Source organism: Phyllobates terribilis, unplaced genomic scaffold, assembly GCF_046119375.1.
Source record: "Phyllobates terribilis strain yellow unplaced genomic scaffold, ASM4611937v1 Scaffold_52__1_contigs__length_9100884, whole genome shotgun sequence".
In the NCBI taxonomy this organism is placed as follows: domain Eukaryota; kingdom Metazoa; phylum Chordata; class Amphibia; order Anura; family Dendrobatidae; genus Phyllobates; species Phyllobates terribilis.
Genome location: NW_027362812.1, coordinates 9,078,743 through 9,100,885, shown reverse-complemented (window position 1 = coordinate 9,100,885; position 22,143 = coordinate 9,078,743). Strand labels below are relative to the sequence as shown.

The 22,143-nt window shown below is 44.7% G+C and overlaps 15 non-coding genes across 15 annotated transcripts; all 15 read left to right on the top strand.

Moving 5' to 3' along the window:
- Positions 1-704: 704 nt before the first annotated feature.
- Positions 705-895, top strand: LOC141192014 (U2 spliceosomal RNA). Its single transcript, XR_012265710.1, has one exon. It is a non-coding gene; the product is annotated as a U2 spliceosomal RNA (small nuclear RNA).
- A 1,115-nt stretch (positions 896-2,010) lies between these two features.
- Positions 2,011-2,201, top strand: LOC141192012 (U2 spliceosomal RNA). The gene has a single exon (XR_012265708.1). It is a non-coding gene; the product is annotated as a U2 spliceosomal RNA (small nuclear RNA).
- A 1,115-nt stretch (positions 2,202-3,316) lies between these two features.
- LOC141192011 (U2 spliceosomal RNA) lies at positions 3,317-3,507 on the top strand. Its single transcript, XR_012265707.1, has one exon. It is a non-coding gene; the product is annotated as a U2 spliceosomal RNA (small nuclear RNA).
- Positions 3,508-4,622: 1,115 nt separating this feature from the next.
- LOC141192010 (U2 spliceosomal RNA) lies at positions 4,623-4,813 on the top strand. Its single transcript, XR_012265706.1, has one exon. It is a non-coding gene; the product is annotated as a U2 spliceosomal RNA (small nuclear RNA).
- A 1,115-nt stretch (positions 4,814-5,928) lies between these two features.
- LOC141192009 (U2 spliceosomal RNA) lies at positions 5,929-6,119 on the top strand. The gene has a single exon (XR_012265705.1). It is a non-coding gene; the product is annotated as a U2 spliceosomal RNA (small nuclear RNA).
- Positions 6,120-7,234: 1,115 nt separating this feature from the next.
- Positions 7,235-7,425, top strand: LOC141192008 (U2 spliceosomal RNA). The gene has a single exon (XR_012265704.1). It is a non-coding gene; the product is annotated as a U2 spliceosomal RNA (small nuclear RNA).
- Positions 7,426-8,540: 1,115 nt separating this feature from the next.
- Positions 8,541-8,731, top strand: LOC141192007 (U2 spliceosomal RNA). Its single transcript, XR_012265703.1, has one exon. It is a non-coding gene; the product is annotated as a U2 spliceosomal RNA (small nuclear RNA).
- Positions 8,732-9,849: 1,118 nt separating this feature from the next.
- LOC141192006 (U2 spliceosomal RNA) lies at positions 9,850-10,040 on the top strand. Its single transcript, XR_012265702.1, has one exon. It is a non-coding gene; the product is annotated as a U2 spliceosomal RNA (small nuclear RNA).
- A 1,118-nt stretch (positions 10,041-11,158) lies between these two features.
- On the top strand, positions 11,159-11,349 carry LOC141192005 (U2 spliceosomal RNA). The gene has a single exon (XR_012265701.1). It is a non-coding gene; the product is annotated as a U2 spliceosomal RNA (small nuclear RNA).
- A 1,118-nt stretch (positions 11,350-12,467) lies between these two features.
- On the top strand, positions 12,468-12,658 carry LOC141191985 (U2 spliceosomal RNA). The gene has a single exon (XR_012265681.1). It is a non-coding gene; the product is annotated as a U2 spliceosomal RNA (small nuclear RNA).
- A 1,997-nt stretch (positions 12,659-14,655) lies between these two features.
- LOC141192125 (U2 spliceosomal RNA) lies at positions 14,656-14,839 on the top strand. The gene has a single exon (XR_012265816.1). It is a non-coding gene; the product is annotated as a U2 spliceosomal RNA (small nuclear RNA).
- Positions 14,840-17,692: 2,853 nt separating this feature from the next.
- LOC141192133 (U2 spliceosomal RNA) lies at positions 17,693-17,880 on the top strand. Its single transcript, XR_012265822.1, has one exon. It is a non-coding gene; the product is annotated as a U2 spliceosomal RNA (small nuclear RNA).
- A 1,115-nt stretch (positions 17,881-18,995) lies between these two features.
- LOC141192004 (U2 spliceosomal RNA) lies at positions 18,996-19,186 on the top strand. Its single transcript, XR_012265700.1, has one exon. It is a non-coding gene; the product is annotated as a U2 spliceosomal RNA (small nuclear RNA).
- Positions 19,187-20,298: 1,112 nt separating this feature from the next.
- Positions 20,299-20,489, top strand: LOC141192100 (U2 spliceosomal RNA). Its single transcript, XR_012265792.1, has one exon. It is a non-coding gene; the product is annotated as a U2 spliceosomal RNA (small nuclear RNA).
- Positions 20,490-21,604: 1,115 nt separating this feature from the next.
- On the top strand, positions 21,605-21,795 carry LOC141192096 (U2 spliceosomal RNA). Its single transcript, XR_012265788.1, has one exon. It is a non-coding gene; the product is annotated as a U2 spliceosomal RNA (small nuclear RNA).
- The last annotated feature ends 348 nt before the right edge of the window (positions 21,796-22,143 follow it).

Below are 22,143 nucleotides of genomic sequence, written 5' to 3'. Positions count from 1 at the left end.
AGCTAACAGGTATGTGCGCTGGTTACTCTGCTGCGCTTAAAATTTCTTTTTTGGTTTGCTACAATGCCTTTTCTGAAACGTTGTCTCCTTCTGCTGGAACACTGACTTCTTTCATTTAATGCCTGCAGACTATAAAAGAGAACCCAACCCAAAAAGTTTGGTTGATTAGTCTGTGGCATTCTGTTAAACTGTTGCTTATGGCGGTCTCTGTGAGCTTCTCAGCGACATTCAGCCAGCCAGGTATCCTGCCTGCAGTAGATGGAATGTGGCAATGGAACGCTGGCTGCGCGTGTCATAATAGGCTCTGAGCCTTTATATACCTGTGCACAGCAGCAGCCACCTTCAGTCTGCTGCTGGACAGCCAGCAGCAGCAGCAGCAGGAGAGGTATGTAATCAGGAGCCCTCCTGCTAAGGGTAGACAGCTGCTCGTTCCACCCCACCCCCCGCCTTAATTGGTTCTCCTCCCTTCCAACGGTGTTGAGGCGGGTGGGAACAGCAGGGGGTGAAGGTGCTGTGTTTAAAGAGGTGGAGTTATGCAGATCTAAAACGCGTGGATTGCAGCAGCAGCAAGCCGAAAAGTGCAGGCATGTAAGGGATCTAGAGGTTGACAACATGTCTTCTTAACGGGAGTCCAGGAGCTCATCTCCACAAATGGACTTTTCAGGATCCTTGGGTGGCTCCGTAGTTTGAAACCAATTCTGGTTATCGCTTCTCGGCCTTTTGGCTAAGATCAAGTGTAGTATCTGTTCTTATCAGTTTAATATCTGATACGTCCCCTATCTGGGGACCATATATTAAATGGATTTTTAGAACAGGGAGATGGAAAAAGAGCTTGCTCTGTCCACTCCACGCATTGACCTGGTATTGCAGTATCTCCAGGACCGGTGCACCCCTTCTTTAATGCAGTTTCTAAAATCAGAAAGAATTGAATTCAATGTTTTTTGTTCATTTTGCTTGTTTGTCGGATTTTGGGATGGACTCTTTGGCTTTGCTTTTCTTCTCCTCATTGGATTTTTCATGTTCAAAGTTGCAGAAGCCAGATTACAAGCTCATTTTGGTTCAACTTCAGCAACTGTGCATTGCATTGCCATGTAATGTGATGCAATGCTATCTTTCTAGCTCTCCCTTTTTACTTCCTTTTGGATAAACAGACATATTAGGCAAGCATTTTGGAGCTTTCACCTAAATAACTACAGGTGGTGAGATAAGCTGCACAATATAATTGACCTTTCAGTATATTGTTGCACACACACCATCTATTTAGCAAATGCCCTTGTTATCAACAGCAGCCTTTTAAACTCACCTGAGCTAACAGGTATGTGCGCTGGTTACTCTGCTGCGCTTAAAATTTCTTTTTTGGTTTGCTACAATGCCTTTTCTGAAACGTTGTCTCCTTCTGCTGGAACACTGACTTCTTTCATTTAATGCCTGCAGACTATAAAAGAGAACCCAACCCAAAAAGTTTGGTTGATTAGTCTGTGGCATTCTGTTAAACTGTTGCTTATGGCGGTCTCTGTGAGCTTCTCAGCGACATTCAGCCAGCCAGGTATCCTGCCTGCAGTAGATGGAATGTGGCAATGGAACGCTGGCTGCGCGTGTCATAATAGGCTCTGAGCCTTTATATACCTGTGCACAGCAGCAGCCACCTTCAGTCTGCTGCTGGACAGCCAGCAGCAGCAGCAGCAGGAGAGGTATGTAATCAGGAGCCCTCCTGCTAAGGGTAGACAGCTGCTCGTTCCACCCCACCCCCCGCCTTAATTGGTTCTCCTCCCTTCCAACGGTGTTGAGGCGGGTGGGAACAGCAGGGGGTGAAGGTGCTGTGTTTAAAGAGGTGGAGTTATGCAGATCTAAAACGCGTGGATTGCAGCAGCAGCAAGCCGAAAAGTGCAGGCATGTAAGGGATCTAGAGGTTGACAACATGTCTTCTTAACGGGAGTCCAGGAGCTCATCTCCACAAATGGACTTTTCAGGATCCTTGGGTGGCTCCGTAGTTTGAAACCAATTCTGGTTATCGCTTCTCGGCCTTTTGGCTAAGATCAAGTGTAGTATCTGTTCTTATCAGTTTAATATCTGATACGTCCCCTATCTGGGGACCATATATTAAATGGATTTTTAGAACAGGGAGATGGAAAAAGAGCTTGCTCTGTCCACTCCACGCATTGACCTGGTATTGCAGTATCTCCAGGACCGGTGCACCCCTTCTTTAATGCAGTTTCTAAAATCAGAAAGAATTGAATTCAATGTTTTTTGTTCATTTTGCTTGTTTGTTGGATTTTGGGATGGACTCTTTGGCTTTGCTTTTCTTCTCCTCATTGGATTTTTCATGTTCAAAGTTGCAGAAGCCAGATTACAAGCTCATTTTGGTTCAACTTCAGCAACTGTGCATTGCATTGCCATGTAATGTGATGCAATGCTATCTTTCTAGCTCTCCCTTTTTACTTCCTTTTGGATAAACAGACATATTAGGCAAGCATTTTGGAGCTTTCACCTAAATAACTACAGGTGGTGAGATAAGCTGCACAATATAATTGACCTTTCAGTATATTGTTGCACACACACCATCTATTTAGCAAATGCCCTTGTTATCAACAGCAGCCTTTTAAACTCACCTGAGCTAACAGGTATGTGCGCTGGTTACTCTGCTGCGCTTAAAATTTCTTTTTTGGTTTGCTACAATGCCTTTTCTGAAACGTTGTCTCCTTCTGCTGGAACACTGACTTCTTTCATTTAATGCCTGCAGACTATAAAAGAGAACCCAACCCAAAAAGTTTGGTTGATTAGTCTGTGGCATTCTGTTAAACTGTTGCTTATGGCGGTCTCTGTGAGCTTCTCAGCGACATTCAGCCAGCCAGGTATCCTGCCTGCAGTAGATGGAATGTGGCAATGGAACGCTGGCTGCGCGTGTCATAATAGGCTCTGAGCCTTTATATACCTGTGCACAGCAGCAGCCACCTTCAGTCTGCTGCTGGACAGCCAGCAGCAGCAGCAGCAGGAGAGGTATGTAATCAGGAGCCCTCCTGCTAAGGGTAGACAGCTGCTCGTTCCACCCCACCCCCCGCCTTAATTGGTTCTCCTCCCTTCCAACGGTGTTGAGGCGGGTGGGAACAGCAGGGGGTGAAGGTGCTGTGTTTAAAGAGGTGGAGTTATGCAGATCTAAAACGCGTGGATTGCAGCAGCAGCAAGCCGAAAAGTGCAGGCATGTAAGGGATCTAGAGGTTGACAACATGTCTTCTTAACGGGAGTCCAGGAGCTCATCTCCACAAATGGACTTTTCAGGATCCTTGGGTGGCTCCGTAGTTTGAAACCAATTCTGGTTATCGCTTCTCGGCCTTTTGGCTAAGATCAAGTGTAGTATCTGTTCTTATCAGTTTAATATCTGATACGTCCCCTATCTGGGGACCATATATTAAATGGATTTTTAGAACAGGGAGATGGAAAAAGAGCTTGCTCTGTCCACTCCACGCATTGACCTGGTATTGCAGTATCTCCAGGACCGGTGCACCCCTTCTTTAATGCAGTTTCTAAAATCAGAAAGAATTGAATTCAATGTTTTTTGTTCATTTTGCTTGTTTGTTGGATTTTGGGATGGACTCTTTGGCTTTGCTTTTCTTCTCCTCATTGGATTTTTCATGTTCAAAGTTGCAGAAGCCAGATTACAAGCTCATTTTGGTTCAACTTCAGCAACTGTGCATTGCATTGCCATGTAATGTGATGCAATGCTATCTTTCTAGCTCTCCCTTTTTACTTCCTTTTGGATAAACAGACATATTAGGCAAGCATTTTGGAGCTTTCACCTAAATAACTACAGGTGGTGAGATAAGCTGCACAATATAATTGACCTTTCAGTATATTGTTGCACACACACCATCTATTTAGCAAATGCCCTTGTTATCAACAGCAGCCTTTTAAACTCACCTGAGCTAACAGGTATGTGCGCTGGTTACTCTGCTGCGCTTAAAATTTCTTTTTTGGTTTGCTACAATGCCTTTTCTGAAACGTTGTCTCCTTCTGCTGGAACACTGACTTCTTTCATTTAATGCCTGCAGACTATAAAAGAGAACCCAACCCAAAAAGTTTGGTTGATTAGTCTGTGGCATTCTGTTAAACTGTTGCTTATGGCGGTCTCTGTGAGCTTCTCAGCGACATTCAGCCAGCCAGGTATCCTGCCTGCAGTAGATGGAATGTGGCAATGGAACGCTGGCTGCGCGTGTCATAATAGGCTCTGAGCCTTTATATACCTGTGCACAGCAGCAGCCACCTTCAGTCTGCTGCTGGACAGCCAGCAGCAGCAGCAGCAGGAGAGGTATGTAATCAGGAGCCCTCCTGCTAAGGGTAGACAGCTGCTCGTTCCACCCCACCCCCCGCCTTAATTGGTTCTCCTCCCTTCCAACGGTGTTGAGGCGGGTGGGAACAGCAGGGGGTGAAGGTGCTGTGTTTAAAGAGGTGGAGTTATGCAGATCTAAAACGCGTGGATTGCAGCAGCAGCAAGCCGAAAAGTGCAGGCATGTAAGGGATCTAGAGGTTGACAACATGTCTTCTTAACGGGAGTCCAGGAGCTCATCTCCACAAATGGACTTTTCAGGATCCTTGGGTGGCTCCGTAGTTTGAAACCAATTCTGGTTATCGCTTCTCGGCCTTTTGGCTAAGATCAAGTGTAGTATCTGTTCTTATCAGTTTAATATCTGATACGTCCCCTATCTGGGGACCATATATTAAATGGATTTTTAGAACAGGGAGATGGAAAAAGAGCTTGCTCTGTCCACTCCACGCATTGACCTGGTATTGCAGTATCTCCAGGACCGGTGCACCCCTTCTTTAATGCAGTTTCTAAAATCAGAAAGAATTGAATTCAATGTTTTTTGTTCATTTTGCTTGTTTGTTGGATTTTGGGATGGACTCTTTGGCTTTGCTTTTCTTCTCCTCATTGGATTTTTCATGTTCAAAGTTGCAGAAGCCAGATTACAAGCTCATTTTGGTTCAACTTCAGCAACTGTGCATTGCATTGCCATGTAATGTGATGCAATGCTATCTTTCTAGCTCTCCCTTTTTACTTCCTTTTGGATAAACAGACATATTAGGCAAGCATTTTGGAGCTTTCACCTAAATAACTACAGGTGGTGAGATAAGCTGCACAATATAATTGACCTTTCAGTATATTGTTGCACACACACCATCTATTTAGCAAATGCCCTTGTTATCAACAGCAGCCTTTTAAACTCACCTGAGCTAACAGGTATGTGCGCTGGTTACTCTGCTGCGCTTAAAATTTCTTTTTTGGTTTGCTACAATGCCTTTTCTGAAACGTTGTCTCCTTCTGCTGGAACACTGACTTCTTTCATTTAATGCCTGCAGACTATAAAAGAGAACCCAACCCAAAAAGTTTGGTTGATTAGTCTGTGGCATTCTGTTAAACTGTTGCTTATGGCGGTCTCTGTGAGCTTCTCAGCGACATTCAGCCAGCCAGGTATCCTGCCTGCAGTAGATGGAATGTGGCAATGGAACGCTGGCTGCGCGTGTCATAATAGGCTCTGAGCCTTTATATACCTGTGCACAGCAGCAGCCACCTTCAGTCTGCTGCTGGACAGCCAGCAGCAGCAGCAGCAGGAGAGGTATGTAATCAGGAGCCCTCCTGCTAAGGGTAGACAGCTGCTCGTTCCACCCCACCCCCCGCCTTAATTGGTTCTCCTCCCTTCCAACGGTGTTGAGGCGGGTGGGAACAGCAGGGGGTGAAGGTGCTGTGTTTAAAGAGGTGGAGTTATGCAGATCTAAAACGCGTGGATTGCAGCAGCAGCAAGCCGAAAAGTGCAGGCATGTAAGGGATCTAGAGGTTGACAACATGTCTTCTTAACGGGAGTCCAGGAGCTCATCTCCACAAATGGACTTTTCAGGATCCTTGGGTGGCTCCGTAGTTTGAAACCAATTCTGGTTATCGCTTCTCGGCCTTTTGGCTAAGATCAAGTGTAGTATCTGTTCTTATCAGTTTAATATCTGATACGTCCCCTATCTGGGGACCATATATTAAATGGATTTTTAGAACAGGGAGATGGAAAAAGAGCTTGCTCTGTCCACTCCACGCATTGACCTGGTATTGCAGTATCTCCAGGACCGGTGCACCCCTTCTTTAATGCAGTTTCTAAAATCAGAAAGAATTGAATTCAATGTTTTTTGTTCATTTTGCTTGTTTGTTGGATTTTGGGATGGACTCTTTGGCTTTGCTTTTCTTCTCCTCATTGGATTTTTCATGTTCAAAGTTGCAGAAGCCAGATTACAAGCTCATTTTGGTTCAACTTCAGCAACTGTGCATTGCATTGCCATGTAATGTGATGCAATGCTATCTTTCTAGCTCTCCCTTTTTACTTCCTTTTGGATAAACAGACATATTAGGCAAGCATTTTGGAGCTTTCACCTAAATAACTACAGGTGGTGAGATAAGCTGCACAATATAATTGACCTTTCAGTATATTGTTGCACACACACCATCTATTTAGCAAATGCCCTTGTTATCAACAGCAGCCTTTTAAACTCACCTGAGCTAACAGGTATGTGCGCTGGTTACTCTGCTGCGCTTAAAATTTCTTTTTTGGTTTGCTACAATGCCTTTTCTGAAACGTTGTCTCCTTCTGCTGGAACACTGACTTCTTTCATTTAATGCCTGCAGACTATAAAAGAGAACCCAACCCAAAAAGTTTGGTTGATTAGTCTGTGGCATTCTGTTAAACTGTTGCTTATGGCGGTCTCTGTGAGCTTCTCAGCGACATTCAGCCAGCCAGGTATCCTGCCTGCAGTAGATGGAATGTGGCAATGGAACGCTGGCTGCGCGTGTCATAATAGGCTCTGAGCCTTTATATACCTGTGCACAGCAGCAGCCACCTTCAGTCTGCTGCTGGACAGCCAGCAGCAGCAGCAGCAGGAGAGGTATGTAATGAGGAGCCCTCCTGCTAAGGGTAGACAGCTGCTCGTTCCACCCCACCCCCCGCCTTAATTGGTTCTCCTCCCTTCCAACGGTGTTGAGGCGGGTGGGAACAGCAGGGGGTGAAGGTGCTGTGTTTAAAGAGGTGGAGTTATGCAGATCTAAAACGCGTGGATTGCAGCAGCAGCAAGCCGAAAAGTGCAGGCATGTAAGGGATCTAGAGGTTGACAACATGTCTTCTTAACGGGAGTCCAGGAGCTCATCTCCACAAATGGACTTTTCAGGATCCTTGGGTGGCTCCGTAGTTTGAAACCAATTCTGGTTATCGCTTCTCGGCCTTTTGGCTAAGATCAAGTGTAGTATCTGTTCTTATCAGTTTAATATCTGATACGTCCCCTATCTGGGGACCATATATTAAATGGATTTTTAGAACAGGGAGATGGAAAAAGAGCTTGCTCTGTCCACTCCACGCATTGACCTGGTATTGCAGTATCTCCAGGACCGGTGCACCCCTTCTTTAATGCAGTTTCTAAAATCAGAAAGAATTGAATTCAATGTTTTTTGTTCATTTTGCTTGTTTGTCGGATTTTGGGATGGACTCTTTGGCTTTGCTTTTCTTCTCCTCATTGGATTTTTCATGTTCAAAGTTGCAGAAGCCAGATTACAAGCTCATTTTGGTTCAACTTCAGCAACTGTGCATTGCATTGCCATGTAATGTGATGCAATGCTATCTTTCTAGCTCTCCCTTTTTACTTCCTTTTGGATAAACAGACATATTAGGCAAGCATTTTGGAGCTTTCACCTAAATAACTACAGGTGGTGAGATAAGCTGCACAATATAATTGACCTTTCAGTATATTGTTGCACACACACCATCTATTTAGCAAATGCCCTTGTTATCAACAGCAGCCTTTTAAACTCACCTGAGCTAACAGGTATGTGCGCTGGTTACTCTGCTGCGCTTAAAATTTCTTTTTTGGTTTGCTACAATGCCTTTTCTGAAACGTTGTCTCCTTCTGCTGGAACACTGACTTCTTTCATTTAATGCCTGCAGACTATAAAAGAGAACCCAACCCAAAAAGTTTGGTTGATTAGTCTGTGGCATTCTGTTAAACTGTTGCTTATGGCGGTCTCTGTGAGCTTCTCAGCGACATTCAGCCAGCCAGGTATCCTGCCTGCAGTAGATGGAATGTGGCAATGGAACGCTGGCTGCGCGTGTCATAATAGGCTCTGAGCCTTTATATACCTGTGCACAGCAGCAGCCACCTTCAGTCTGCTGCTGGACAGCCAGCAGCAGCAGCAGCAGGAGAGGTATGTAATCAGGAGCCCTCCTGCTAAGGGTAGACAGCTGCTCGTTCCACCCCACCCCCCGCCTTAATTGGTTCTCCTCCCTTCCAACGGTGTTGAGGCGGGTGGGAACAGCAGGGGGTGAAGGTGCTGTGTTTAAAGAGGTGGAGTTATGCAGATCTAAAACGCGTGGATTGCAGCAGCAGCAAGCCGAAAAGTGCAGGCATGTAAGGGATCTAGAGGTTGACAACATGTCTTCTTAACGGGAGTCCAGGAGCTCATCTCCACAAATGGACTTTTCAGGATCCTTGGGTGGCTCCGTAGTTTGAAACCAATTCTGGTTATCGCTTCTCGGCCTTTTGGCTAAGATCAAGTGTAGTATCTGTTCTTATCAGTTTAATATCTGATACGTCCCCTATCTGGGGACCATATATTAAATGGATTTTTAGAACAGGGAGATGGAAAAAGAGCTTGCTCTGTCCACTCCACGCATTGACCTGGTATTGCAGTATCTCCAGGACCGGTGCACCCCTTCTTTAATGCAGTTTCTAAAATCAGAAAGAATTGAATTCAATGTTTTTTGTTCATTTTGCTTGTTTGTCGGATTTTGGGATGGACTCTTTGGCTTTGCTTTTCTTCTCCTCATTGGATTTTTCATGTTCAAAGTTGCAGAAGCCAGATTACAAGCTCATTTTGGTTCAACTTCAGCAACTGTGCATTGCATTGCCATGTAATGTGATGCAATGCTATCTTTCTAGCTCTCCCTTTTTACTTCCTTTTGGATAAACAGACATATTAGGCAAGCATTTTGGAGCTTTCACCTAAATAACTACAGGTGGTGAGATAAGCTGCACAATATAATTGACCTTTCAGTATATTGTTGCACACACACCATCTATTTAGCAAATGCCCTTGTTATCAACAGCAGCCTTTTAAACTCACCTGAGCTAACAGGTATGTGCGCTGGTTACTCTGCTGCGCTTAAAATTTCTTTTTTGGTTTGCTACAATGCCTTTTCTGAAACGTTGTCTCCTTCTGCTGGAACACTGACTTCTTTCATTTAATGCCTGCAGACTATAAAAGAGAACCCAACCCAAAAAGTTTGGTTGATTAGTCTGTGGCATTCTGTTAAACTGTTGCTTATGGCGGTCTCTGTGAGCTTCTCAGCGACATTCAGCCAGCCAGGTATCCTGCCTGCAGTAGATGGAATGTGGCAATGGAATGCTGGCTGCGTGTGTCATAATAGGCTCTGAGCCTTTATATACCTGTGCACAGCAGCAGCCACCTTCAGTCTGCTGCTGGACAGCCAGCAGCAGCAGCAGCAGCAGGAGAGGTATGTAATCAGGAGCCCTCCTGCTAAGGGTAGACAGCTGCTCGTTCCACCCCACCCCCCGCCTTAATTGGTTCTCCTCCCTTCCAACGGTGTTGAGGCGGGTGGGAACAGCAGGGGGTGAAGGTGCTGTGTTTAAAGAGGTGGAGTTATGCAGATCTAAAACGCGTGGATTGCAGCAGCAGCAAGCCGAAAAGTGCAGGCATGTAAGGGATCTAGAGGTTGACAACATGTCTTCTTAACGGGAGTCCAGGAGCTCATCTCCACAAATGGACTTTTCAGGATCCTTGGGTGGCTCCGTAGTTTGAAACCAATTCTGGTTATCGCTTCTCGGCCTTTTGGCTAAGATCAAGTGTAGTATCTGTTCTTATCAGTTTAATATCTGATACGTCCCCTATCTGGGGACCATATATTAAATGGATTTTTAGAACAGGGAGATGGAAAAAGAGCTTGCTCTGTCCACTCCACGCATTGACCTGGTATTGCAGTATCTCCAGGACCGGTGCACCCCTTCTTTAATGCAGTTTCTAAAATCAGAAAGAATTGAATTCAATGTTTTTTGTTCATTTTGCTTGTTTGTTGGATTTTGGGATGGACTCTTTGGCTTTGCTTTTCTTCTCCTCATTGGATTTTTCATGTTCAAAGTTGCAGAAGCCAGATTACAAGCTCATTTTGGTTCAACTTCAGCAACTGTGCATTGCATTGCCATGTAATGTGATGCAATGCTATCTTTCTAGCTCTCCCTTTTTACTTCCTTTTGGATAAACAGACATATTAGGCAAGCATTTTGGAGCTTTCACCTAAATAACTACAGGTGGTGAGATAAGCTGCACAATATAATTGACCTTTCAGTATATTGTTGCACACACACCATCTATTTAGCAAATGCCCTTGTTATCAACAGCAGCCTTTTAAACTCACCTGAGCTAACAGGTATGTGCGCTGGTTACTCTGCTGCGCTTAAAATTTCTTTTTTGGTTTGCTACAATGCCTTTTCTGAAACGTTGTCTCCTTCTGCTGGAACACTGACTTCTTTCATTTAATGCCTGCAGACTATAAAAGAGAACCCAACCCAAAAAGTTTGGTTGATTAGTCTGTGGCATTCTGTTAAACTGTTGCTTATGGCGGTCTCTGTGAGCTTCTCAGCGACATTCAGCCAGCCAGGTATCCTGCCTGCAGTAGATGGAATGTGGCAATGGAACGCTGGCTGCGTGTGTCATAATAGGCTCTGAGCCTTTATATACCTGTGCACAGCAGCAGCCACCTTCAGTCTGCTGCTGGACAGCCAGCAGCAGCAGCAGCAGCAGGAGAGGTATGTAATCAGGAGCCCTCCTGCTAAGGGTAGACAGCTGCTCGTTCCACCCCACCCCCCGCCTTAATTGGTTCTCCTCCCTTCCAACGGTGTTGAGGCGGGTGGGAACAGCAGGGGGTGAAGGTGCTGTGTTTAAAGAGGTGGAGTTATGCAGATCTAAAACGCGTGGATTGCAGCAGCAGCAAGCCGAAAAGTGCAGGCATGTAAGGGATCTAGAGGTTGACAACATGTCTTCTTAACGGGAGTCCAGGAGCTCATCTCCACAAATGGACTTTTCAGGATCCTTGGGTGGCTCCGTAGTTTGAAACCAATTCTGGTTATCGCTTCTCGGCCTTTTGGCTAAGATCAAGTGTAGTATCTGTTCTTATCAGTTTAATATCTGATACGTCCCCTATCTGGGGACCATATATTAAATGGATTTTTAGAACAGGGAGATGGAAAAAGAGCTTGCTCTGTCCACTCCACGCATTGACCTGGTATTGCAGTATCTCCAGGACCGGTGCACCCCTTCTTTAATGCAGTTTCTAAAATCAGAAAGAATTGAATTCAATGTTTTTTGTTCATTTTGCTTGTTTGTCGGATTTTGGGATGGACTCTTTGGCTTTGCTTTTCTTCTCCTCATTGGATTTTTCATGTTCAAAGTTGCAGAAGCCAGATTACAAGCTCATTTTGGTTCAACTTCAGCAACTGTGCATTGCATTGCCATGTAATGTGATGCAATGCTATCTTTCTAGCTCTCCCTTTTTACTTCCTTTTGGATAAACAGACATATTAGGCAAGCATTTTGGAGCTTTCACCTAAATAACTACAGGTGGTGAGATAAGCTGCACAATATAATTGACCTTTCAGTATATTGTTGCACACACACCATCTATTTAGCAAATGCCCTTGTTATCAACAGCAGCCTTTTAAACTCACCTGAGCTAACAGGTATGTGCGCTGGTTACTCTGCTGCGCTTAAAATTTCTTTTTTGGTTTGCTACAATGCCTTTTCTGAAACGTTGTCTCCTTCTGCTGGAACACTGACTTCTTTCATTTAATGCCTGCAGACTATAAAAGAGAACCCAACCCAAAAAGTTTGGTTGATTAGTCTGTGGCATTCTGTTAAACTGTTGCTTATGGCGGTCTCTGTGAGCTTCTCAGCGACATTCAGCCAGCCAGGTATCCTGCCTGCAGTAGATGGAATGTGGCAATGGAACGCTGGCTGCGCGTGTCATAATAGGCTCTGAGCCTTTATATACCTGTGCACAGCAGCAGCCACCTTCAGTCTGCTGCTGGACAGCCAGCAGCAGCAGCAGCAGCAGGAGAGGTATGTAATCAGGAGCCCTCCTGCTAAGGGTAGACAGCTGCTCGTTCCACCCCACCCCCCGCCTTAATTGGTTCTCCTCCCTTCCAACGGTGTTGAGGCGGGTGGGAACAGCAGGGGGTGAAGGTGCTGTGTTTAAAGAGGTGGAGTTATGCAGATCTAAAACGCGTGGATTGCAGCAGCAGCAAGCCGAAAAGTGCAGGCATGTAAGGGATCTAGAGGTTGACAACATGTCTTCTTAACGGGAGTCCAGGAGCTCATCTCCACAAATGGACTTTTCAGGATCCTTGGGTGGCTCCGTAGTTTGAAACCAATTCTGGTTATCGCTTCTCGGCCTTTTGGCTAAGATCAAGTGTAGTATCTGTTCTTATCAGTTTAATATCTGATACGTCCCCTATCTGGGGACCATATATTAAATGGATTTTTAGAACAGGGAGATGGAAAAAGAGCTTGCTCTGTCCACTCCACGCATTGACCTGGTATTGCAGTATCTCCAGGACCAGTGCACCCCTTCTTTAATGCAGTTTCTAAAATCAGAAAGAATTGAATTCAATGTTTTTTGTTCATTTTGCTTGTTTGTCGGATTTTGGGATGGACTCTTTGGCTTTGCTTTTCTTCTCCTCATTAGATTTTTCATGTTCAAAGTTGCAGAAGCCAGATTACAAGCTCATTTTGGTTCAACTTCAGCAACTGTGCATTGCATTGCCATGTAATGTGATGCAATGCTATCTTTCTAGCTCTCCCTTTTTACTTCCTTTTGGATAAACAGACATATTAGGCAAGCATTTTGGAGCTTTCACCTAAATAACTACAGGTGGTGAGATAAGCTGCACAATATAATTGACCTTTCAGTATATTGTTGCACACACACCATCTATTTAGCAAATGCCCTTGTTATCAACAGCAGCCTTTTAAACTCACCTGAGCTAACAGGTATGTGCGCTGGTTACTCTGCTGCGCTTAAAATTTCTTTTTTGGTTTGCTACAATGCCTTTTCTGAAACGTTGTCTCCTTCTGCTGGAACACTGACTTCTTTCATTTAATGCCTGCAGACTATAAAAGAGAACCCAACCCAAAAAGTTTGGTTGATTAGTCTGTGGCATTCTGTTAAACTGTTGCTTATGGCGGTCTCTGTGAGCTTCTCAGCGACATTCAGCCAGCCAGGTATCCTGCCTGCAGTAGATGGAATGTGGCAATGGAACGCTGGCTGCGCGTGTCATAATAGGCTCTGAGCCTTTATATACCTGTGCACAGCAGCAGCCACCTTCAGTCTGCTGCTGGACAGCCAGCAGCAGCAGCAGCAGGAGAGGTATGTAATCAGGAGCCCTCCTGCTAAGGGTAGACAGCTGCTCGTTCCACCCCACCCCCCGCCTTAATTGGTTCTCCTCCCTTCCAACGGTGTTGAGGCGGGTGGGAACAGCAGGGGGTGAAGGTGCTGTGTTTAAAGAGGTGGAGTTATGCAGATCTAAAACGCGTGGATTGCAGCAGCAGCAAGCCGAAAAGTGCAGGCATGTAAGGGATCTAGAGGTTGACAACATGTCTTCTTAACGGGAGTCCAGGAGCTCATCTCCACAAATGGACTTTTCAGGATCCTTGGGTGGCTCCGTAGTTTGAAACCAATTCTGGTTATCGCTTCTCGGCCTTTTGGCTAAGATCAGGTGTAGTATATTTCGAAAAGGCGGTTTTGGATGTTGGCCGCCCTAGTAGATTGATACATTATGCACACTGGGGTTTAGGCGCTTGTTAGTATGCCAGGTGGCTAATATAGTCATCTGGTGGAAAGCATGGCCCCCCAGGATCGACGCCATTGGGCCGGGGAAGATCGAAAGCCCGAAGTGTGAAGTGCCCCAGGAGTGGTGACCCTGGGGTGCCTTAACTCACTGGGATTGGGAACCCCACTTGAGTTTATGGCACATTTGCACAAGCACTTCAAATTTTCTTTCTTCGCACACACCCTTATTCCGGGCCTTCTGGCCTTAGGATGGGGAATTTTTCAATTCCCGGTCGAAGGTCCGGGCAGTATTATACTGTGAAACCTTCACTATTTATTTAATTTCTTTGTCACTGTGTGTCCACTTATTCACGTGTGTCACGTCCTACTAGGACTTTGTCGGGATGCGGTTCCCTTACGGGTTCCTCTCTTGGCAGGTCTAGGGGGGGAGTGTGTGGCCATCAGGTTCCGCTCCCCCCTGAACCCCCCCTGGCTCTCCTCTTTTGGGAGGAGAGCTTTGTTGGCTCCCCTCTTCCGGGAGGGGAGCACAGTCTTTGGCTCCCAGTGCCTTGCTCGGGTGAGAACTCGGGCAGGTGCTGGGGGTAAGATTGGGTCGCCTCTGGCTTCGGCTGGAGGTGGCTTTTTGTCCCTGTTCCTCGCTGTGGCCTTTTGGCTCGGAGGGACGGGGAATGGTTTGGGGGACCCTTCTCCTTTTGGAGAGGGTTTCAAGAAGACCAGCATCCTAGTGCACTTTTTTTGTGGCACTTGTCACTTTTTTAAGCGCACTCGGGTTTTGTACACGAATTCGGGCTTTCGATAAAATAAAAAAATCTGTTCTTATCAGTTTAATATCTGATACGTCCCCTATCTGGGGACCATATATTAAATGGATTTTTAGAACAGGGAGATGGAAAAAGAGCTTGCTCTGTCCACTCCACGCATTGACCTGGTATTGCAGTATCTCCAGGACCGGTGCACCCCTTCTTTAATGCAGTTTCTAAAATCAGAAAGAATTGAATTCAATGTTTTTTGTTCATTTTGCTTGTTTGTCGGATTTTGGGATGGACTCTTTGGCTTTGCTTTTCTTCTCCTCATTGGATTTTTCATGTTCAAAGTTGCAGAAGCCAGATTACAAGCTCATTTTGGTTCAACTTCAGCAACTGTGCATTGCATTGCCATGTAATGTGATGCAATGCTATCTTTCTAGCTCTCCCTTTTTACTTCCTTTTGGATAAACAGACATATTAGGCAAGCATTTTGGAGCTTTCACCTAAATAACTACAGGTGGTGAGATAAGCTGCACAATATAATTGACCTTTCAGTATATTGTTGCACACACACCATCTATTTAGCAAATGCCCTTGTTATCAACAGCAGCCTTTTAAACTCACCTGAGCTAACAGGTATGTGCGCTGGTTACTCTGCTGCGCTTAAAATTTCTTTTTTGGTTTGCTACAATGCCTTTTCTGAAACGTTGTCTCCTTCTGCTGGAACACTGACTTCTTTCATTTAATGCCTGCAGACTATAAAAGAGAACCCAACCCAAAAAGTTTGGTTGATTAGTCTGTGGCATTCTGTTAAACTGTTGCTTATGGCGGTCTCTGTGAGCTTCTCAGCGACATTCAGCCAGCCAGGTATCCTGCCTGCAGTAGATGGAATGTGGCAATGGAACGCTGGCTGCGCGTGTCATAATAGGCTCTGAGCCTTTATATACCTGTGCACAGCAGCAGCCACCTTCAGTCTGCTGCTGGACAGCCAGCAGCAGCAGCAGCAGGAGAGGTATGTAATCAGGAGCCCTCCTGCTAAGGGTAGACAGCTGCTCATTCCACCCCACCCCCCGCCTTAATTGGTTCTCCTCCCTTCCAACGGTGTTGAGGCGGGTGGGAACAGCAGGGGGTGAAGGTGCTGTGTTTAAAGAGGTGGAGTTATGCAGATCTAAAACGCGTGGATTGCAGCAGCAGCAAGCCGAAAAGTGCAGGCATGTAAGGGATCTAGAGGTTGACAACATGTCTTCTTAACGGGAGTCCAGGAGCTCATCTCCACAAATGGACTTTTCAGGATCCTTGGGTGGCTCCGTAGTTTGAAACCAATTCTGGTTATCGCTTCTCGGCCTTTTGGCTAAGATCAAGTGCAGTGATCTAGTGGCTGCTGCCTTGGTCTTGGCTGAGAGGTGCTCGGGGTACCCGGCTCCTTGGCCTGGGGGGATCGCTCTGTTTTTCAGCAGGGCTTCACCTCCCTGCTGCTATTAGGGAGTCGGATTAGTCCCCGGGCAACGGGAGGCGATCATCTACCTGGCACTTCGGTGTTGAAGGTTTCTATTGAGAAGAGGAGAACCTGTTTGTGAAGAAGATGTCTGCAGCATCACATGAAGGAGAGGAAGATCATGTGCCTGAATTCGCTAAGGTGCAGAATTCTATTCGTTTGGTTGTTCAGGAGAACTTTCGAGATCAAAAGGATTTTAGGTATGTGATGAGTTAAGTTCTTGTGGATCTTTTTGGTTTGAAGACAGAAGAAGTGTTGGCGATAATGGACTACCCCAGGAGGGGTGTTTATGATATAGTTTTTGTTGACAAAGTTTTTTTTGAAGGATATCTAAGGAAAATGACTGCAAGCCAGGATAAAAGAATGGAGGGGATAAGTGTAATGCCACACTTCCCCGTTAGAGATAAATGGATCATTGTTAAAATGTACTCTCCATTGGTGGACGAAGAGGATGTTCTTACATTTTTGGAGTTTTTTTGTTTGTCAGTAACACCAAAAGGGAAGATTTATAATGAATTTGGTTTTTGGACTTCGAAGTGGAAATTTTTGGTCCGTTTCAAAGAAGATGAGCAGGGGACTGTGTTGCTTCCCCCAGCTAGGTTTAAGTTGGGTAATATAAATGGTGATATTTTTTTCAGTGGTATACCCACTTTTTGTCGAGTTTGTCGTCAATACGGGCATGGAAAGGAAAATTGTTCGGGTGGTGTATGTGGTTTTTGCAAAAAAGGTGATCATGAGTCAAAGGATTGTAAAGATCGGAGGAAGTGCAACTTGTGTCAGGAAGATACGCATGTTTTTAAGAATTGCCCAAAGAGGAAAAGAAATAAAGAGAAGGAGGTAGTGGTTAAAAAGGTTTTGGTAGAGAGAAAGGAGGAAAGTGTAGAAAAGGTGTTGGTGGTAAAGGGAAAAGAAAGCAAACCTGTAGGAGTGCAGAGGGAGATGGAGAAAACAAGAGTAGATTGGGGGGATAGGGTAGAGAGTGAAATGGGAGGTGTAAGTCAGGGAACTGGCCGTGGTAAGGTTAAAAAGCAAGAAAAGAGAAAGGAACAGGAAGTGGAGGTGGCAATGGAAGAAAATATAGTTGTTTTTCAACAACCTATGTTTATAAAGAATGCAGAATATTTTAACCGGTTGTACCGTAAGTTGTATGATGAGAAACGTTTGGACTATCTTATAGAGAATGTTAGGAAAGAACTAATAAGAGATAAAAATGTTTTTTGTGTGAAATATAGAATACCAGATGGTGTATTGAAACAAGTTTTTTCAGCATCAAGGGTTGAAGATTTGTCCCTTAAGGTTCTGAGTTGGGTTGGGGTTCATGCTTTTGATAATGGTTACAAGTATTTTACTTGATGTTATTACTGTTGTTAATACAGTTATAATTTAAGTTTTATTTTTTTGGTATCCATTCAGGTTCTGAAACATTTCTTTCTTTGTAAGTATTGTTGTATTTTTGTATTTTTTTTTTCTGACATTAAAAGTACCAAAACCTGATGATGATTTAAGTTGGAGTCCACGTCTTGTCTCCCTTTGGGGAGAAGAGGACTGTGGAGTGGACTTTAATTTTAACCTGAATAGGTTTTTAAAAAAAAAAAAAAAAAAAAAAAAATCTGTTCTTATCAGTTTAATATCTGATACGTCCCCTATCTGGGGACCATATATTAAATGGATTTTTAGAACAGGGAGATGGAAAAAGAGCTTGCTCTGTCCACTCCACGCATTGACCTGGTATTGCAGTATCTCCAGGACCGGTGCACCCCTTCTTTAATGCAGTTTCTAAAATCAGAAAGAATTGAATTCAATGTTTTTTGTTCATTTTGCTTGTTTGTCGGATTTTGGGATGGACTCTTTGGCTTTGCTTTTCTTCTCCTCATTGGATTTTTCATGTTCAAAGTTGCAGAAGCCAGATTACAAGCTCATTTTGGTTCAACTTCAGCAACTGTGCATTGCATTGCCATGTAATGTGATGCAATGCTATCTTTCTAGCTCTCCCTTTTTACTTCCTTTTGGATAAACAGACATATTAGGCAAGCATTTTGGAGCTTTCACCTAAATAACTACAGGTGGTGAGATAAGCTGCACAATATAATTGACCTTTCAGTATATTGTTGCACACACACCATCTATTTAGCAAATGCCCTTGTTATCAACAGCAGCCTTTTAAACTCACCTGAGCTAACAGGTATGTGCGCTGGTTACTCTGCTGCGCTTAAAATTTCTTTTTTGGTTTGCTACAATGCCTTTTCTGAAACGTTGTCTCCTTCTGCTGGAACACTGACTTCTTTCATTTAATGCCTGCAGACTATAAAAGAGAACCCAACCCAAAAAGTTTGGTTGATTAGTCTGTGGCATTCTGTTAAACTGTTGCTTATGGCGGTCTCTGTGAGCTTCTCAGCGACATTCAGCCAGCCAGGTATCCTGCCTGCAGTAGATGGAATGTGGCAATGGAACGCTGGCTGCGCGTGTCATAATAGGCTCTGAGCCTTTATATACCTGTGCACAGCAGCAGCCACCTTCAGTCTGCTGCTGGACAGCCAGCAGCAGCAGCAGCAGGAGAGGTATGTAATCAGGAGCCCTCCTGCTAAGGGTAGACAGCTGCTCGTTCCACCCCACCCCCCGCCTTAATTGGTTCTCCTCCCTTCCAACGGTGTTGAGGCGGGTGGGAACAGCAGGGGGTGAAGGTGCTGTGTTTAAAGAGGTGGAGTTATGCAGATCTAAAACGCGTGGATTGCAGCAGCAGCAAGCCGAAAAGTGCAGGCATGTAAGGGATCTAGAGGTTGACAACATGTCTTCTTAACGGGAGTCCAGGAGCTCATCTCCACAAATGGACTTTTCAGGATCCTTGGGTGGCTCCGTAGTTTGAAACCAATTCTGGTTATCGCTTCTCGGCCTTTTGGCTAAGATCAAGTGTAGTATCTGTTCTTATCAGTTTAATATCTGATACGTCCCCTATCTGGGGACCATATATTAAATGGATTTTTAGAACAGGGAGATGGAAAAAGAGCTTGCTCTGTCCACTCCACGCATTGACCTGGTATTGCAGTATCTCCAGGACCGGTGCACCCCTTCTTTAATGCAGTTTCTAAAATCAGAAAGAATTGAATTCAATGTTTTTTGTTCATTTTGCTTGTTTGTCGGATTTTGGGATGGACTCTTTGGCTTTGCTTTTCTTCTCCTCATTGGATTTTTCATGTTCAAAGTTGCAGAAGCCAGATTACAAGCTCATTTTGGTTCAACTTCAGCAACTGTGCATTGCATTGCCATGTAATGTGATGCAATGCTATCTTTCTAGCTCTCCCTTTTTACTTCCTTTTGGATAAACAGACATATTAGGCAAGCATTTTGGAGCTTTCACCTAAATAACTACAGGTGGTGAGATAAGCTGCACAATATAATTGACCTTTCAGTATATTGTTGCACACACACCATCTATTTAGCAAATGCCCTTGTTATCAACAGCAGCCTTTTAAACTCACCTGAGCTAACAGGTATGTGCGCTGGTTACTCTGCTGCGCTTAAAATTTCTTTTTTGGTTTGCTACAATGCCTTTTCTGAAACGTTGTCTCCTTCTGCTGGAACACTGACTTCTTTCATTTAATGCCTGCAGACTATAAAAGAGAACCCAACCCAAAAAGTTTGGTTGATTAGTCTGTGGCATTCTGTTAAACTGTTGCTTATGGCGGTCTCTGTGAGCTTCTCAGCGACATTCAGCCAGCCAGGTATCCTGCCTGCAGTAGATGGAATGTGGCAATGGAACGCTGGCTGCGCGTGTCATAATAGGCTCTGAGCCTTTATATACCTGTGCACAGCAGCAGCCACCTTCAGTCTGCTGCTGGACAGCCAGCAGCAGCAGCAGGAGAGGTATGTAATCAGGAGCCCTCCTGCTAAGGGTAGACAGCTGCTCGTTCCACCCCACCCCCCGCCTTAATTGGTTCTCCTCCCTTCCAACGGTGTTGAGGCGGGTGGGAACAGCAGGGGGTGAAGGTGCTGTGTTTAAAGAGGTGGAGTTATGCAGATCTAAAACGCGTGGATTGCAGCAGCAGCAAGCCGAAAAGTGCAGGCATGTAAGGGATCTAGAGGTTGACAACATGTCTTCTTAACGGGAGTCCAGGAGCTCATCTCCACAAATGGACTTTTCAGGATCCTTGGGTGGCTCCGTAGTTTGAAACCAATTCTGGTTATCGCTTCTCGGCCTTTTGGCTAAGATCAAGTGTAGTATCTGTTCTTATCAGTTTAATATCTGATACGTCCCCTATCTGGGGACTATATATTAAATGGATTTTTAGAACAGGGAGATGGAAAAAGAGCTTGCTCTGTCCACTCCACGCATTGACCTGGTATTGCAGTATCTCCAGGACCGGTGCACCCCTTCTTTAATGCAGTTTCTAAAATCAGAAAGAATTGAATTCAATGTTTTTTGTTCATTTTGCTTGTTTGTCGGATTTTGGGATGGACTCTTTGGCTTTGCTTTTCTTCTCCTCATTGGATTTTTCATGTTCAAAGTTGCAGAAGCCAGATTACAAGCTCATTTTGGTTCAACTTCAGCAACTGTGCATTGCATTGCCATGTAATGTGATGCAATGCTATCTTTCTAGCTCTCCCTTTTTACTTCCTTTTGGATAAACAGACATATTAGGCAAGCATTTTGGAGCTTTCACCTAAATAACTACAGGTGGTGAGATAAGCTGCACAATATAATTGACCTTTCAGTATATTGTTGCACACACACCATCTATTTAGCAAATGCCCTTGTTATCAACAGCAGCCTTTTAAACTCACCTGAGCTAACAGGTATGTGCGCTGGTTACTCTGCTGCGCTTAAAATTTCTTTTTTGGTTTGCTACAATGCCTTTTCTGAAACGTTGTCTCCTTCTGCTGGAACACTGACTTCTTTCATTTAATGCCTGCAGACTATAAAAGAGAACCCAACCCAAAAAGTTTGGTTGATTAGTCTGTGGCATTCTGTTAAACTGTTGCTTATGGCGGTCTCTGTGAGCTTCTCAGCGACATTCAGCCAGCCAGGTATCCTGCCTGCAGTAGATGGAATGTGGCAATGGAACGCTGGCTGCGCGTGTCATAATAGGCTCTGAGCCTTTATATACCTGTGCACAGCAGCAGCCACCTTCAGTCTGCTGCTGGACAGCCAGCAGCAGCAGCAGCAGGAGAGGTATGTAATCAGGAGCCCTCCTGCTAAGGGTAGACAGCTGCTCGTTCCACCCCACCCCCCGCCTTAATTGGTTCTCCTCCCTTCCAACGGTGTTGAGGCGGGTGGGAACAGCAGGGGGTGAAGGTGCTGTGTTTAAAGAGGTGGAGTTATGCAGATCTAAAACGCGTGGATTGCAGCAGCAGCAAGCCGAAAAGTGCAGGCATGTAAGGGATCTAGAGGTTGACAACATGTCTTCTTAACGGGAGTCCAGGAGCTCATCTCCACAAATGGACTTTTCAGGATCCTTGGGTGGCTCCGTAGTTTGAAACCAATTCTGGTTATCGCTTCTCGGCCTTTTGGCTAAGATCAAGTGTAGTATCTGTTCTTATCAGTTTAATATCTGATACGTCCCCTATCTGGGGACCATATATTAAATGGATTTTTAGAACAGAGAGATGGAAAAAGAGCTTGCTCTGTCCACTCCACGCATTGACCTGGTATTGCAGTATCTCCAGGACCGGTGCACCCCTTCTTTAATGCAGTTTCTAAAATCAGAAAGAATTGAATTCAATGTTTTTTGTTCATTTTGCTTGTTTGTCGGATTTTGGGATGGACTCTTTGGCTTTGCTTTTCTTCTCCTCATTGGATTTTTCATGTTCAAAGTTGCAGAAGCCAGATTACAAGCTCATTTTGGTTCAACTTCAGCAACTGTGCATTGCATTGCCATGTAATGTGATGCAATGCTATCTTTCTAGCTCTCCCTTTTTACTTCCTTTTGGATAAACAGACATATTAGGCAAGCATTTTCGAGCTTTCACCTAAATAACTACAGGTGGTGAGATAAGCTGCACAATATAATTGACCTTTCAGTATATTGTT